This window comes from Anguilla anguilla, chromosome 15, assembly GCF_013347855.1.
Source record: "Anguilla anguilla isolate fAngAng1 chromosome 15, fAngAng1.pri, whole genome shotgun sequence".
Taxonomy (NCBI): domain Eukaryota; kingdom Metazoa; phylum Chordata; class Actinopteri; order Anguilliformes; family Anguillidae; genus Anguilla; species Anguilla anguilla.
The window spans coordinates 32,374,675-32,389,737 of NC_049215.1; the positions used below are offsets into that span (position 1 = coordinate 32,374,675).

A 15,063-nucleotide genomic window follows, 5' to 3' on the forward strand; every position below is an offset into this window, starting at 1 on the left:
AGTGATTTATTCAGCAGCGCAGTGCGCTTTGGCGTTTTGGGATTTGTACCTGCAGCCACAGGGGTCAGGTGTGCCGCTTCAGTGCAATTCCACCTGGTCCTGGTGAGTCCAGGTGCTCTCGGCGCTGGGAAATAGGCCCCTCCCACCCCAGCTCCCAGGAGACGGGACGTGCACAAAGAGACCGAAGAGGGAAAAACAGTTTGATGGCTGCAGGCTTCGAAACAGCTGCATCTCCCTGATATGCAAATAGCTGCAGCAGAGGATTATGGGGAGGGCAGGCAGTTTTCTAAATGATCTTGGTCTTCTCCTTCAACCAGTAACTTTACTCTGTGTTGCAAGGGGTCTTGCTTCCCCTGACCTTCTCCTGTGCTTTGGAGTAGCCACAGGACTGCAGTGGCTGGTTTCTCTATAAAGTGTAGAATATTTTACTGAGTTCACTTAGCACCACAACCACCATTACAATATAGAAAACCTTTTCTGAACCCCGGGGAGATGCTCTGTAATTGTTATATTGGAAAAGACTCAGTAAGGTTATTGGCCCCGGACTGAAAAGGATCACGGAATCGTTTCTACTTTTTCCATTGGGCGGCGGTAAGGGTACTTTTAGGCTCGCTCTGCGTTGGCGACCGGGCTCCTCGTTTGAAGCCGCATTCTCGTGAAGGGGAGGATGGAGGCGGCGTCAGGGGATCCGCGCGCGTAGCATTCAGCCTTCGCAGGTGCCTTTATGGTCCAGATTCGGAACGACAACGTCTGTTTCTCTGCGTTTTGAAATTAGGTATTGTATAGTATAGCCTAGCTGTCTGCTTTATTTTGATTTTATTTTTTTTCCCCTCTCCGCTCAGCACACACAATGCTGGGTTTAAAACGCTTGTTGAAAAGCTGGCGACATTGTCTGCGGACTTTAGGACCACGGAGACAAATGTATAAGCAGCGAGGTTTGTGAGCATTCACACAGCACCAGTAAGGAGGAAAACCCCATCGGATCGGGTATTGCTGGATACTTGTGAAATATACATAGATATACAGTCCTCTCTGCTGCGCGCCGAACCGAAGACTGCACATTTACATTGGGGATGGTCGGTAACGCATAGCACGTCTAGAGCGTCCATAATCAACAGTCATCGTCATAAAACAACCGGACTTCTTTGGTTTCTAATATTGTCCTTCAGTTTCTCTCCATCTTTTCCTCTTTGATAATCTTTTAATTGATATTCTGTTTTCCCCACCCGTGGATCGCGTTTATCGAAAGGAAGCCGCACCACCAGGCAGAAAATATGCTTGTTTCTATTGGATTAAACCACCGTTTGGACAACTTGGCAATTGCGTGAATGGGATATTCGACTGAAATATCATTTTTCACCTGCACACGCAAGACGGGGGGAAACGTGCTATTTTTGCTGATCCGGCTTTGTGATGGTCATAGATTTTTTTATTGACTGACGGAATCGGACCATTTCGATAGCTGGTTTGCAGGTAAGATCATTTCTTTCGGTGGAATGTCGCAGCTCCCCCCCCTCCCCCAGCCCCCCCGGCCGCCGTTTGATAAAGTTGGCGGTCCTTAATTAAATGGGTAGGCTACTTCGGTGATTGCAGTGACGCATTGATCCTCTGGATGTAGCCTCCATTGGCGGAATGTATGAAGTTGCTGCAGTTATGTAAAAGCTCACTGTAAATCAGCAGGGTCGTATTTTACTGTTTACCGATTTAAATAACCGGGCCAGATGAATCGCTGGTGGAGCATTGTGCCCGTCTGAAATGCCTTTCAAGTTCATCACTTGGCAGCAGTTTGTGTGGCGGAAGGAATCGTGAGCCGTCGTCCTTTCTATAGGTTACACCCAAGACCAGAACCGCGGTGGAATTATGATAATGTAAATTTGACATTTTTGTTTAACACGACTTTAGTCCAAACATTATCATGAGTCATAAAATGGCTGATTTTAAATGGTACAATTCAGGAGTTGATAACACACTGCAGTAGCCTCATGATTGTTACATTATGGTTCCACCGTCGGTCCGGTGGATTACAATCGTATATTTCGATAAAGTATTTATAAATCGGGTCATTCTCGGTTATGGTCTGAGTATGATTCATCCATGCCGTCAGATGGGAATACTGCACGATATTTGTTGAATTGTGTAAAACTGTTTCCCGACGAACAATGCAAGTGTAACTTATATTCGCCGTAGAAGATGTCTGCTGGGTTCGAGAACGAAATAATAATGAAATGGACATACACGTGTAACCAAATGGTAGACACAATGAATTCTTTGATTTAATATTGTGGAGATGCCTCGCCGTGTGTGTGTGTTCGTGTGTGCGTGTGTGTGTGCGAGAGAGAGAGACCGAGAGAGAGAGTATTTTTAAAAAAAAACAGAACAAAAAAGACGTTTACATCTATATCATTGTTGCGGGTGGCGTTATGTGTATACGACTTAGACAACTATGACTGGTGCTGGATTCTTATGCGTTCTCGCCAAATGGCGCAGATGCTACGATTTGCAAAGGGGGGATTTAATATTAATTGTATTACTGATCGCACAAGGGACGTCATTGTGGACTGCGAAGTTCCCCATAGAGCCGAAAAGATTGGCGCATGCTGCCTCGAGCTATAGATGGTGGACTATATCCGAAATCGCTGGTAGCCAGTTTTCTGTGAAGCGATGCCGTATCGATCCGGGGTTCAAGCTTGTGCTCAAGCTGTTGCGGTTTATTCTATTACAAGTGTACAGGTGGCTTTTTACCCGCGTGATTGACGTCGAAATGAGTAAGCTGCTAACGAATTGCAGTCAAATTAAGTCCTCCATGAGGGGAATTAAAGGTGCATAGGCATCTGGCAATGGTGAATGGGAAAAGGTTATAGTGAAATATGCTCGCGGTATTAATGAAGATCCTACCAGTGCTGCTTTTCTATTAAATGAAAACGACCCCCCACCGTCTCTTCATTCCACTTCTGAACCACTCGTCTGTATATCCACGGTATGCACTTTACCATTCAAGTTATTTTGTGTAGCCCTACCCTCGTGCAGTAGCCTAAGCCTGTCTAATATAGAGAGGAGGAACTCGTTAGGATAAATGTCTGTGTCCTGTGGGGGATATCGAAGATTTAATCTGTAATAAACAAGTTATCGATTAGAAATGTAAAAATGTAATGGCCCTACTTTATTGGATGTATCATGTAATTCCATTAAGACAAAGCTATATAATGCAGGAGAACCGACGGGAAACCACGTAGCCTATAGCGGCTTGGGCACAAATCAATGCTGACAAGGTGTTGCCATCGGCCACTTGGAGGTCAGCCACTGTACATCCCGTTTAGGCGTTTTAGATGTTAGGCTACCGCGCGCCTGGTTAATCCACGCTCCTTTTGGTAATGGTGCCAATCAGGAGAGAACTATCTTTCCTTTTTTTGTGAGGTTTGAATGCAGCCATGAATACTGTTCGTTAATTTGTTTTAACGAATGATTGTATTATTATTATTGTACTGACTGTGTGGAAAATGTTCATTTGGGTGTCGGTGTTTGAACGGTGATTTAGTAAATACCTCTACTCTGTCCAGTGTGTAGGCTGTATTCATTGGATTTTAATGAGAATTTTCGTTGAATAGTTTAGACCTAAATTAGATTACGTAGTGCTGTGGTTTTGGAGTCGCAGCAGCCAGCCAGCCAGTAAATCACAGTTTGACCCGCAGTGCTGAACTGACAGCTCCTTCGCATGCCGCGTTTCTGAAACCTGGGTCAGTTCACATCATACGGTCGCGGCCCAGTGCAACGACCGGGCAGATACTTCAGACAGAAGACGAGATAACGAATAATGCGAGATAACAAGGTTCTTATCGGGGAATAACAGATGATTTATTGCTGGAAAATGGCTAAACAACCAAGGGATACACAGATATATATATATATATTTTTTTTTTAATCCGTTTTAAATCATATGCACAATATGCGTCTGGCTTTTCACAACTTTCCCATTTCCTGCAAGAGCGTAGCAAGACTACATGTTGTGCCGTAAAATCGACTGTTTAATTGTGTTGGTAATGTATGGGCGTAGTTATATATTCCAAATGTAGGCAAGTAACCACGCAGTTTGATACAGCGCAACGCAGTGTTCGCCCACCCCCTCTCACATGCACGTCCTGTGTCCTGTGGTTATGCGCTGTCTATATTTGCTGCCTCGGAATTCGCACAGCGTTAATATAAGGCTTTAGAATTTTGTCAGTTTATTAGATGAAGATGTTTATTACCATAGTATGCTGTGGCTAAAATGAAATCAAACCGGTTCCAATTTTGGACTCTGTACCCCGCCCCCCCCCCCCCCGAAACAATAAAAGAAGTCCGTTGTTACCTTTTAAAATGTTCAATACGAGATTACTGCCCGTATTTATATATCTGCTAATAGCGTTATGAAAGATTCAGCTTGGTTCAGTCATTTATGCTATTCCCTCTTTGTCCATTTCTCTAAAGAGTGCCACCACCTAACTAAAATCTCTTATTTTATTTTAAAGATTTTTTTAGTGGAAAACTTGAATCACTTTCATACACATCCCGGCTGTTGAAGGGGATCCGTGGTTGATAGCGCCCCGGAAAACAATACCACATACCAAAACGTACTACATCTCACGTCAGCGTGTTAATAATGCACGAGGCTTTAACTGCAGCCCGTTGCGGTCTAGAGTAGGCCAACATTCCATGAACGTTTTTTTTTTTTTTTTTTCCCTATCTTCCCAGTGGATGCATTAGCATTCAATTGTTTTATATGACTTCTGGTGTGTATTAGGCGCTGTTAAAAAGCCATTATGCGGCCATCGTAGATGAGCTGCTTCATTCATACCCTGGGGCTCCATTACAGACCGATTTTATACATGAGGTTGGAATGTCAAGTGCTGGTGTATTCATTTACTTGAATATGACATTTTGATGTCACTGTTTAATTAATATGGGTACACCATTGCGGTTTCTGACCTGGCAATTCACGTGGGAATCGTTCGAGTGGCTTCGCTTTTGCCGTGTTTTAAGGGACTGCGCTTAATGGGCGCATGTGGATTTGTAGAACAAGGTAGTTTATTTTTAGGTGTGTGTGTGTGTGTATGTGCGCGCGCGCGCGCGCATTCATGAAATATTATGTCTCGGCCCTTTTCGTTTCGCTCGAGAAGCACAACTTGGTGTATTCACCGTCGTAAGGCCAGGTTTCTCACTTTTCCATAGATATCTGGTAACAATGCAGGGCGATGCTTGACGATAACCTATTTAGTTCATACATTTATTTACATGTTTGATTAATAGCACTGTTTTTTCTTTTGTTTTTATGATGATGCCGACAGTTATTCATAGCCTATTTGGGTGATTTCATAATCTTTTGAAACAATATCATTGAGGTTGAACAACAGATTGGTTTCCATGGTATTCATGTCTGTTAGAAACCCAAGCCTACAACAAGATGCTTCAGTTTAATACTAAGAGGTCATCATTGCTGCTAGGAATATTTTTATTTAATATCAATCTGTCACACGCACATGCACACACAAACACACAAGCACACACACACACACACACGTATGCACACGCTTACACACACACAGACACACAAAAACACATACACAAACACATACACACGCGCGCACACACTCACACGCTTTCACACACACACACACACACACACACACACACACACACACACACACACACACACATGCGCCACGCACACCTGCAAACACACATACACATGCCCACACACACACAAATGCACACACACAAACACACGCACACATGCCCACACACACAAACGCACGCACACAAAAACACGTACACACACGCGCACACACACACTCATGCACACGCTCACACACACACACACACACACACACACACACACGTGCCACGCAAACACACACACACACACACACACACACACACGTGCCACGCAAACACACACACACACACACACACACACAAAGTGCTGGAAGCTTTGGCCATCAGGAGCCATTGCTCCGCAGAGGAGGGATGTTTTTAAATTTATGAGGCCCCATCACGCTGCCTCTGCCAGGGCAGATCTGCACCAGGACTGCACAGTCAATTAAGTCGAAGAGTTTAGTTTGGGAGGGTCTGCTGCTCATGTGCGGAATGTCCCTCTCTCCGACAGGGGGGCACTGCACTGACCTCTGGGGAGGAGGCTGGGGGTTTGCTGTTTCTGAGCGATAGGCTGTGACTTTTGTTTTTTTAAGGGGGGGGGGGGGGGGGGGGGGAGAGTCTGGAGGAGCCAGTCTCGTTGCTCTTTGTGTGATTACTGCAGAAGGCTCTGATGGTTGCTGGAGGCATTTCCTGAAGTGAGTGAGGCTTGTAGGGTTTCGAACCAGAGCTCAGGGATGCAGAAACAACTTTGTACTTATACCCTCCAATACCCCCCCCCCACAGCTCCCCCCCCACGCACACACACGTACACCCCCAAGAATCAGCCAAGGCCGTGTTGCACTGGAGACCTGGGGATTACACACTGAGGCGGAGTGGATATTTTCGGCACAAGGGGATCATGCTGTTATTTTTGCCTGTAGTTCAGAAATCAGAGGTGTGCAGATCAAAAGAACTCCAGCAACTTGGTTCAAACGGATCTGCACTGAAACTTTTTTTTTTTTTTTTCCTTCTTAAAGATGAGGCTAAGAGTTTCAACACTTTCTCCGTCAGCAAAATTATTGCCACTGGTGCATAAGTTAATCACAGAGGAATTGCACAGAGGGGCCTGTATATTGACTATCGCTATAGACTCATTAAAGGAAAAAGATCCATACACACACACACACACATCAGATGCACACTCACACGCACACATATGCACACAGACACAGACACATGCACTCATACATACACACACACACTCACTCACTCACGGGTGCATACACACATGCACACACACTCACATACACAATGCATAAAGCCTGCACTTTACCTTTAACAGGTTTATTTACTTGTGGCCTGGATTCGAATGGAAATTTTACAATGTGCCAACAGGACTATATGTTAAAAAATATGATTCTCATAATTTTGCCCTTATGCAGGGGAAAACAACTAACTCAAAACTTACATTTGACAGGATTAATTTATACTTTATAATATTTAAGTGGAAGGTTGTCCTCCTCATTGCATTTAACTGTTTTATGAAGAAATTGAAACCAGTTCTTTCAGGCTCAATATCTGAATTGTTTTTTGAATTCTGAAGACTCTGTCCCATCAGCACCACATACTCAACCCAGATCTTAGACCAGGTGATCATCTCCCGCCTGACTACTGCAACTCCCTCCCTGCCTCTGTCGTCAGACCTCTGTAGCTACTCCAGAATACTGCTGCTAATTTTAGCTATGACCTCCCCAGCCATGTCACTCCCCCCTCCCCACACACCTATTTAAGCTCACATGAAGTTCAAAGCCTTGGTGCTATCCCATCAGGCAGCTAAAAAGATTGTTAAAACCCTACTTCACCTACAGAGACATCTTCGTTCTGCTGTCGTTGGGCATCTGGCGTGCCTGCTCTGCCAGGTCATATCCTGTCAGTTCTGGCCCCCCCCATTGGTGGAGTGAGCTTCCCATCACAGTCAGAACAACGGCGACCCAGCCCATGTTCTGACACAGACCGTAGGCCGACCTCTTCAGACTCAACTTTCTAAACTTTCTCTGAATTTCCCTTTGGAAAATGTCATCGCTGTAGCTGTGTAAAGTGGTACTCTGTCTAGCGGTACTTCCTTCAGTTGCAATACAATTTTTTTTTTTGCTAGGTTAACATTACACATATTGATTATTAATGGGCCTCTCTGCTTTCTTGGTGATATCACATTTATGTATTCCTGAGAGCAACACTGATGTTCTTCGCCACAGTACATTGCTCCAGGTAAGAGCCTCTGCTAACCGATAGCAAAGTGCTATTTGAAGAGAGGGACAGTTTAAGTAGTCACAAGTCAGCCTGCGTTTCTGTAGTCACACGACCAGAGGACTAGCCGTGCTATTTCATGCCATTTTGATGTCAGGAGCATCTATCACATGCACGCACTCCATTAGAAAATATCAGGCGAGCGCGGCGCATGCACGGTTTCCCGGGGAACCACCGCCGCCGCGGCGATACCGAAGCGCCACCTAAGGAATGGCAATGAGCCCGCGACACACTTCTCTTTTTTTATTTATTTATTTATTTTTTTTGGGAAAAAAAAAAAATGGTCACGTGCCGGACACGGGGCGGCCGAGAGGGAGGGAGACAGAGAGAGGGGGAGAGAGAGAGAGAGGGAGACAGAGAGAGGGGGAGAGAGAGAGAGAGGGAGAGAAAGAGACAGAGAGAGGGGGAGAGAGAGAGGGAGGGAGACAGAGAGAGGGGGAGAGAGAGAGAGAGGGAGGGAGAGAAAGAGACAGAGAGAAGGGGAGAGAGAGAGACAGAGGGAGGGAGAGAGAGAGAGACAGAGAGAGAGAGAAAGACATAGAGAGACAGAGAGAGAGAGAGAGGGACGGAGGGAGAGAGAGAGAGACAGAGAGAGAGAGAGAGACAGAGAGAGAGAGAGAGAAGCTGTCAGATTTCGCCCTCCGGAAAGGCCGCGAGGGGAACGGGGGAACGGGGGGGTGGGGGGTGGGGAGGAGGCGCGCTCGCGCTCGTTCTCGCGAACGGAACGGAACGAGACGGGGAAGATAAAGCGGCTCATCCGCGTCTGTCAGAATCCAAAACCCGCGACATGACGGTCCGCCGGTCCGCCGTTCCGCCATTCCCCTGGCGGAGATGGCGGTCGGGACCGCGCGGGTTTTTTTTGCGCGCCGTCCTTCGGCCCGGCCGACAGAAACGTAACAATTACAGAAATATTGCGGGAAAAGAATATTTTTAATTTCTGTATTATGTACCGAGAGTTAAAATGTGTGTATATTCTTAGGGACTGTGCATCTCGTAACCCTGTACGTACACGCACACAGGCACGCATGCACACACACAAAAAGACAATTTCATGTTGTTTTAGGAGAATATTTCTTATTAATATAAGATATTTGATGCTGGTCGTGCTCTATAAACCAAACAAAAATAATATAATATCATATAATCATTTTAAAAAATGCAAATGTCAGAAGAAAAGTTTGCACTATTCTTTTTGCTCTGGTTCCCCGATCACATACAGCCAGCTCTGTCCGTTTGGTCACCTTTATGCCAGTCTTATACCTTGTGTGCGGAGAAATAGCGTTTATTACAGTGTTAGAAATGAGTATAGGCCCCAGAAACTGAGCTTTTATTGGGTGGGGTGGGGGGGGGGAAAGGGGAGCCACAACTCTCTCTGACTTGAACTCGTTGAGAAGCTGAACGAGGGGCAACATTTCATTCGGGTCCGGGGGGAACCTGGTGAGCGGTTGATGGACTGAAGGTTGTGCTCCCCTCATAATAATTTTTTTAGTGCTGGAATTTGGGTCTTTTCTTCTGTGCGTGTATCTCCCCCCCCCCCCCACCCCCCCCCGATCAGGCAGTTATACCACACGAGTGGACGGCTCCCCCCCCCCCCACCGCTGCGGTTAACACGAGCCCGTTTTTAATCAGCTGCTTATGTTCTGCTTCTGCCGATATCTGAGCCAGGGAGCGCTTCCCTGCTCTCCAAAAAGATTAGGAAATTCCAGTTGGGAATGCCGCTCTTCCCAGTGAATTTCCGGGCTTGGCTTTTGGTCTGCGTAGGATTTTACAGACCCTGTTATAACTGGCTCATGTAAACTGTGCACACACCCCCCCTCCCCCTTTGCCCAGACCTTAATAAAATGATTTTCTTACTGTCAGTGTACATCCCATCCTCAGAGGATGAGGGAGGAGGGTGGGGGGTGGGGGGAGGGATGGGATGGGGGAAATGCATATAGGAGCTTCCCAGAGGAATTCTGGGAGATGAAATGGTGGTCAGATGAAACACAGGGAAAGAAAACAAACAAAGGCCCTGAAGGCCTCTTCAATAGCAGGGCTACAGCAGTGAGCTCGGGTTTCAAGCTATCGGTGGACTGTCAGGTTGCTGAAATTAAGATCCAGACACAGACACTGGCATTTTTATGAATTGTGAAGTGTGTGTGTGTGTGTGTGTGTGTGTGTGTGTGTGAATGTGAATCAACATGCCATAACTGTAAAATTGAGAGGGGAGGGGGGGGGGTCACATTTGAATCTCTTCTCTTCAGCTGTGCCGATGAGTCATTCATGAGTTTGAGGTGCCAACAAATTACAATGGAGATAGAAGGAGAGGGAAAAGGAGAAAACCTTGAGATTTACCGGACTCTCGGCTGTGACAGGCTCCACATTAGCGCGAAGGAGCGATTCCATCATGCGCATTTACAGTTGCTCCTGAGGAAAATGACAGAGCGAGAGAGAGAGAGAGAGAGAGAGAGAGAGAGAGAGAAACTGCAGAGTGCTCCCTCAGGTCGCTCGTCCAGGTGCTGTCTAAGTGTGGAGATGTTTGGCACTAGTAGGGCTTAATTGCATCCGCGGTCCTGGGCGTAGCAGTCGCGGGCTTGTTGTTCAGTCATGGCCCTCGGTGTCCGGGGGCTCATTACGACCAATCCCCGGTGACCGCTGCTGTCATATTCACGGTACCCTAATTTCCCCCAGTAAAGACACAGATGTCAGGCTGCATGCAGTGTGTAATAGACGGCAGTCCTGAGGAAACTTACTGGTGCTCCTGGAGAGTGGCTGAACAGACGATTGCACGGATGAAGACGACAGGCACTGTTTCCAGTGCATGTATGTTCACGTATTTTACATGGAATGTGGCTTGTATAGTTCATGCTTGTAATAGTTTCTGTACTAAGTAAGTAAGCTGCTAAGAAACCCAGTGCCTCTAACATTTAGATTTAGGTTTATTCTGTAAAGTTTATGGGAGGAATTTTATTTTACAAAAATATAAATATGATAAAAATATTTTAATATACTTTTAGGCATCCCTGAAGATGAGGTGTGTGCCTGTAATACTGTGGAGCAGAACATCCAGTTCTCAGTTGTGCCCTGAGAGGCAATAAGGCCTGTTTATACATGGGGCCTGGCAGTGTGTGAGTAGAGGGAGACTGTGTGTGAGTAGTGGGGACATGGTTGTGTGTGAGTAGCGGGGCACTGACTGTGTGAATAGTGGGGACCTGGCTGTGTGTGAGTAGTGGGGACCTGGTTGTGTGTGAGTAGAGGGAGACTGTGTGTGAGTAGTGGGGACCTGACTGTGTGTGAGTAGTAGAGACCTGACTGTGTGTGAGTAGTGGGGACCTGGTTGTGTGTGAGTAGCGGGGCACTGACTGTGTGTGAATAGTGGGGACCTGACTGTGTGTGAGTAGTGGGGACCTGGTTGTGTGTGAGTAGAGGGAGACTGTGTGTGAGTAGTGGGGACCTGACTGTGTGTGAGTAGTAGGGACTTGACTGTGTGTGAGTAGTGGGGACCTGACTGTGTGTGAGTAGTAGAGACCTGGCTGTGTGTGAGTAGTGGGGACCTGGTTGTGTGTGAGTAGCGGGGCACTGACTGTGTGTGAATAGTGGGGACCTGACTGTGTGTGAGCAGTGGGGACCTGGTTGTGTGTGAGTAGAGGGAGACTGTGTGTGAGTAGTGGGGACCTGACTGTGTGTGAGTAGTGGGGACATGGTTGTGTGTGAGTAGAGGGAGACTGTGTGTGAGTAGTGGGGACCTGACTGTGTGTGAGTAGTAGGGGGGACCTGGCTGTGTGTGAGTAGTGGGGACCTGGCTGTGTTTGAGTAGTGGGGACCTGACTGTGTGTGAGTAGTAGGGGGGACCTGGCTGTGTGTGAGTAGTGGGGACCTGGCTGTGTGTGAGTAGTGGGGACCTGACTGTGTGTGAGTAGTGGGGACCTGGCTGTGTATGAGCAGTAGGGGGGACCTGCCTATTTGAGATTAGCAGTGGGCCTGGCTGTAGGGGGAAGCCCCTGTAGTTGGGGAACCCGGGGGAACAGATCTTCTCTCTAAATGCCCCACGGTTCCCGTTCCCAGTGCTGCACTGTATCGGATAAACTCGCTGTCCGAATTCCTGGCCTATGAGCCCCTGCATGAGGAGCCATCCTCTTCGTCAGATATTAATCTTCCCTCCTCACAATAGATATGAATAATTGCTGTGCTGCTGCAGTGTAAACACACACACACACACACACACATGCACACACACAAACACACACATCCACACATCCTCCTTTAGGAATTCCAGATCAATGGCAGTGTTTATTCTCCGCTGTCCTGGTGTCTGTGGTATACATAATAATCAGCTTGAGGGTGGTCAGGTGTTCAGGAGGCGCCAGCGCGTGCGACCTCACCGTATCTGACCTACCGCCCTAAAGCGGAGAGCACAGCAGGCTGTGTTATTGCAACTGAACCCTGCTTGACTGTGTAGAGAACACAGCAGGCTGTGCTACTGAAATTTAACACTGCTTGACTGTGTAGAGAGCACAGCAGGCTGTGTTATTGCAACTGAACCCTGCTTGACTGTGCAGAGAACTCAGCAGGCTGTGTTATTGCAGCTGAACCCTGCTTGACCGTGTAAAGAACTCAGCAGGCTGTGTTACTGAAATTTAACCCTGCTTGACTGTGCAGACAGCTCAGCAGGCTGTGTTACTGGAACTTGAGCCTGTTTGACTTTGCAGACAGCTCAGCAGGCTGTGTTACTGGAACTTGAGCCTGTTTGACTGTGCAGACAGCTCAGCAGGCTGTGTTACTGGAACTTGAGCCTGTTTGACTGTGCAGACAGCTCAGCAGGCTGTGTTACTGGAACTTGAGCCTGTTTGACTTTGCAGACAGCTCAGCAGGCTGTGTTATTGGAACTTAACCCTGTTTGACTGCGTCTGCACAGTTTGCTTTCTTCAGCAATTAAGTGGCAGCAAATTTCTCTTTTTTTTTTTTCTCCCCCTGCGCTGCTAAGCGTTTCTGCCACACTGAGAGAGAGGGACATTTGTCTTGCTTTGTATTCGGTGTATTTTTTGGCTGAAGAATGGAGCTTTTTTTGTTTGGGTGGATTTTCTTTCCCCTGTTACAGTGAGTAAGCACAGAGGCTACTGGTGGAACTGCCAGCAGCAACCCCCCTCCCTTACCTCCCCCCCCCCCCCCCCCCCACTGCACCCCAAGGAGCCACTGTAAAGGCGGTGATTGGACAGATGAAACCGTGCGGCAGCAGTTCAGTGGACGCTGCGTCTCGTGTGAATTTGAATGCGTTTAGCGGACTGGCCGCGCATGTTAGCGGGAGAACCTTCAGGTTTATTTACTATTTAATAAAGACAGGCCGGTCGCCATGGGAATCTTTCACCCACACAGGAAGTGAAGCAAACCCCCCCCCCCCCCCGAACCCCAACCCCCGCCACCCCCAACCCCCAGCACCTCCTTGTTCTGGAAAGCTTTGTGCCTTTCGACTGCCTCTTGGGTGGCACTGTCCAGCTGCAGTGCCACTAAATTTAAATGCTTTGCATTCATTCATTAAAGAAACAAGCAATAAAGGAGCGGCTTCATCATGGCTTCAGACAGTGTAATCTTCAGCCCTCAGACCGTATCATAACAGCATCCCTTTCACTGCCATCAATATTCATTTGTTGTGTACCGGCGGGCGGCGGAGGCCGCTCCTCGCCGGCTGACTGATGGCGCCGCAGCCGCGCGGCCCGGCCCTGCTGACGGTGCGGATGCTGCTGCTGCGGCGGGGTTGAGTGGTGCTGCGGCGGGGTTGAGTTTTTGGGGCTGCAGCGTGGTGAGTGGTGCTGCAGTGGGGTTGAGTTTTTGGTGCTGCGGCGAGGTTGAGTGGTGCTGCAGCGGGGTGAGTGTTTGGTGCTGCAGCATGTTGAGTGGTGCTTCAGTGGGGTGAGTGTTTGGTGCTTCAGTGGGTTGAGTGGTGCAGCAGCAGCGTTGAGTGAGTCCTGCTACAGCAGGGTGAATGTGTGGTGCTTCAGTGGGGTTAGTGTTTGGTGCTTCAGTGGGTTGAGTGGTGCAGCAGCAGCGTTGAGTGAGTCCTGCTACAGCAGGGGTGAATGGTGCTGCAGCGGGTTGAGTGTTTGGTGCTTTAGTGGGTTGAGTGGTGCTGCAGCAGGGTGAGTGTTTGGTGCTGCAGCAGGGTGAGTGTTTGGTGCTTCAGTGGGGTTAGTGTTTGGTACTGCAGTTGGTTGAGTGGTGCTGTAGTGGGGTGAGTGTGTGGTGATTCAGTGGGTTGAGTGGTGCTGCAGTGGGGTGTGTGTTTGGTGCTGCAGTGGGGTGAGTGTTTGGTGCTCAGTGGGTTGAGTATGTAGTGCTGCAGTGGGTTGAGTGGTGCTGCAGCGGGCTGAGTGTTTGGTGCTGCAGTGGGGTAAGTGTTTGGTGCTCAGTGGGTTGAGTGTGTAGTGCTGCAGTGGGGTGAGTGTTTGGTGCTGCAGCAGGTAGCTCTGTCTTAAATATCCTCTATATACTTGGCAGCAGCAGCCTTTTCTCCTGTAGATTTTGTCTAGCGACAGTTCATTGGACAGGTAGGGCCAAACCTCTCTTACCCTCCCCCCCAGCCCCCCAGCCCCCGGACCCCGGCCTGGAAGTCTCAATCCCAGTTCAAGTGTGTGTCCTTGAGAGCCCTCCCCAAAGTGGCTGGCCTGGAGCCTGAATTCCCCCCCGCCGGTGAGTCGCGACCTTGCCCGCTCAGGCGGGGGATTGATTTTTAACCGCCGCCCGCTGCCGCCCGCTGCCGCCATGCACGGGGCGCAAAGAGGCGGAAGAGAGGAGCGTAATTGGGCCGGTTTAAAAAGGGGGGGGGGGGGGCGGCCAGGGCGTCGCGTCGCGCATTCCGCCAGGAAGGGAAGGCAGTGCCCCGCGAATTGAATCGAATCGGCGGGAGAGACGCGCGTGCGTCTGCGTCTGCGTCTGCGTCCGCGCCACGCCCACCGCCACCACCGCCGCCCGCCTGGCCCGCCTCCACGGGTCAAAAAACGCGCTCCCCGGCGGGGATTTCAGCGCCAGCTGCGGGCACGGTTGGGCGCGACCGCGAAATGAACTCACCGCACGAGAGGACGGCCGTCCCCGCGGCGGGATTAACGTGCTTTCGGGGCGACCTCTGCGACGAGGGGACGTAACTGATCCCGTCGACTTAACTAATGGGGATTAAAC

The 15,063-nt window shown here is 48.7% G+C and overlaps 1 protein-coding gene across 1 annotated transcript in view; it reads left to right on the forward strand.

The window, feature by feature from the left end:
- The first annotated feature begins 618 nt into the window (after positions 1–618).
- Positions 619–15,063, forward strand: part of il1rapl1a (interleukin 1 receptor accessory protein-like 1a) — a 239,425-nt gene continuing 224,980 nt past the window's right edge. Inside the window, exon 1 of the mRNA XM_035394324.1 lies at positions 619–1,473. The gene's annotated coding sequence lies outside the window, so the exon portion shown is untranslated. The remainder of the gene's footprint in view (positions 1,474–15,063) is intronic.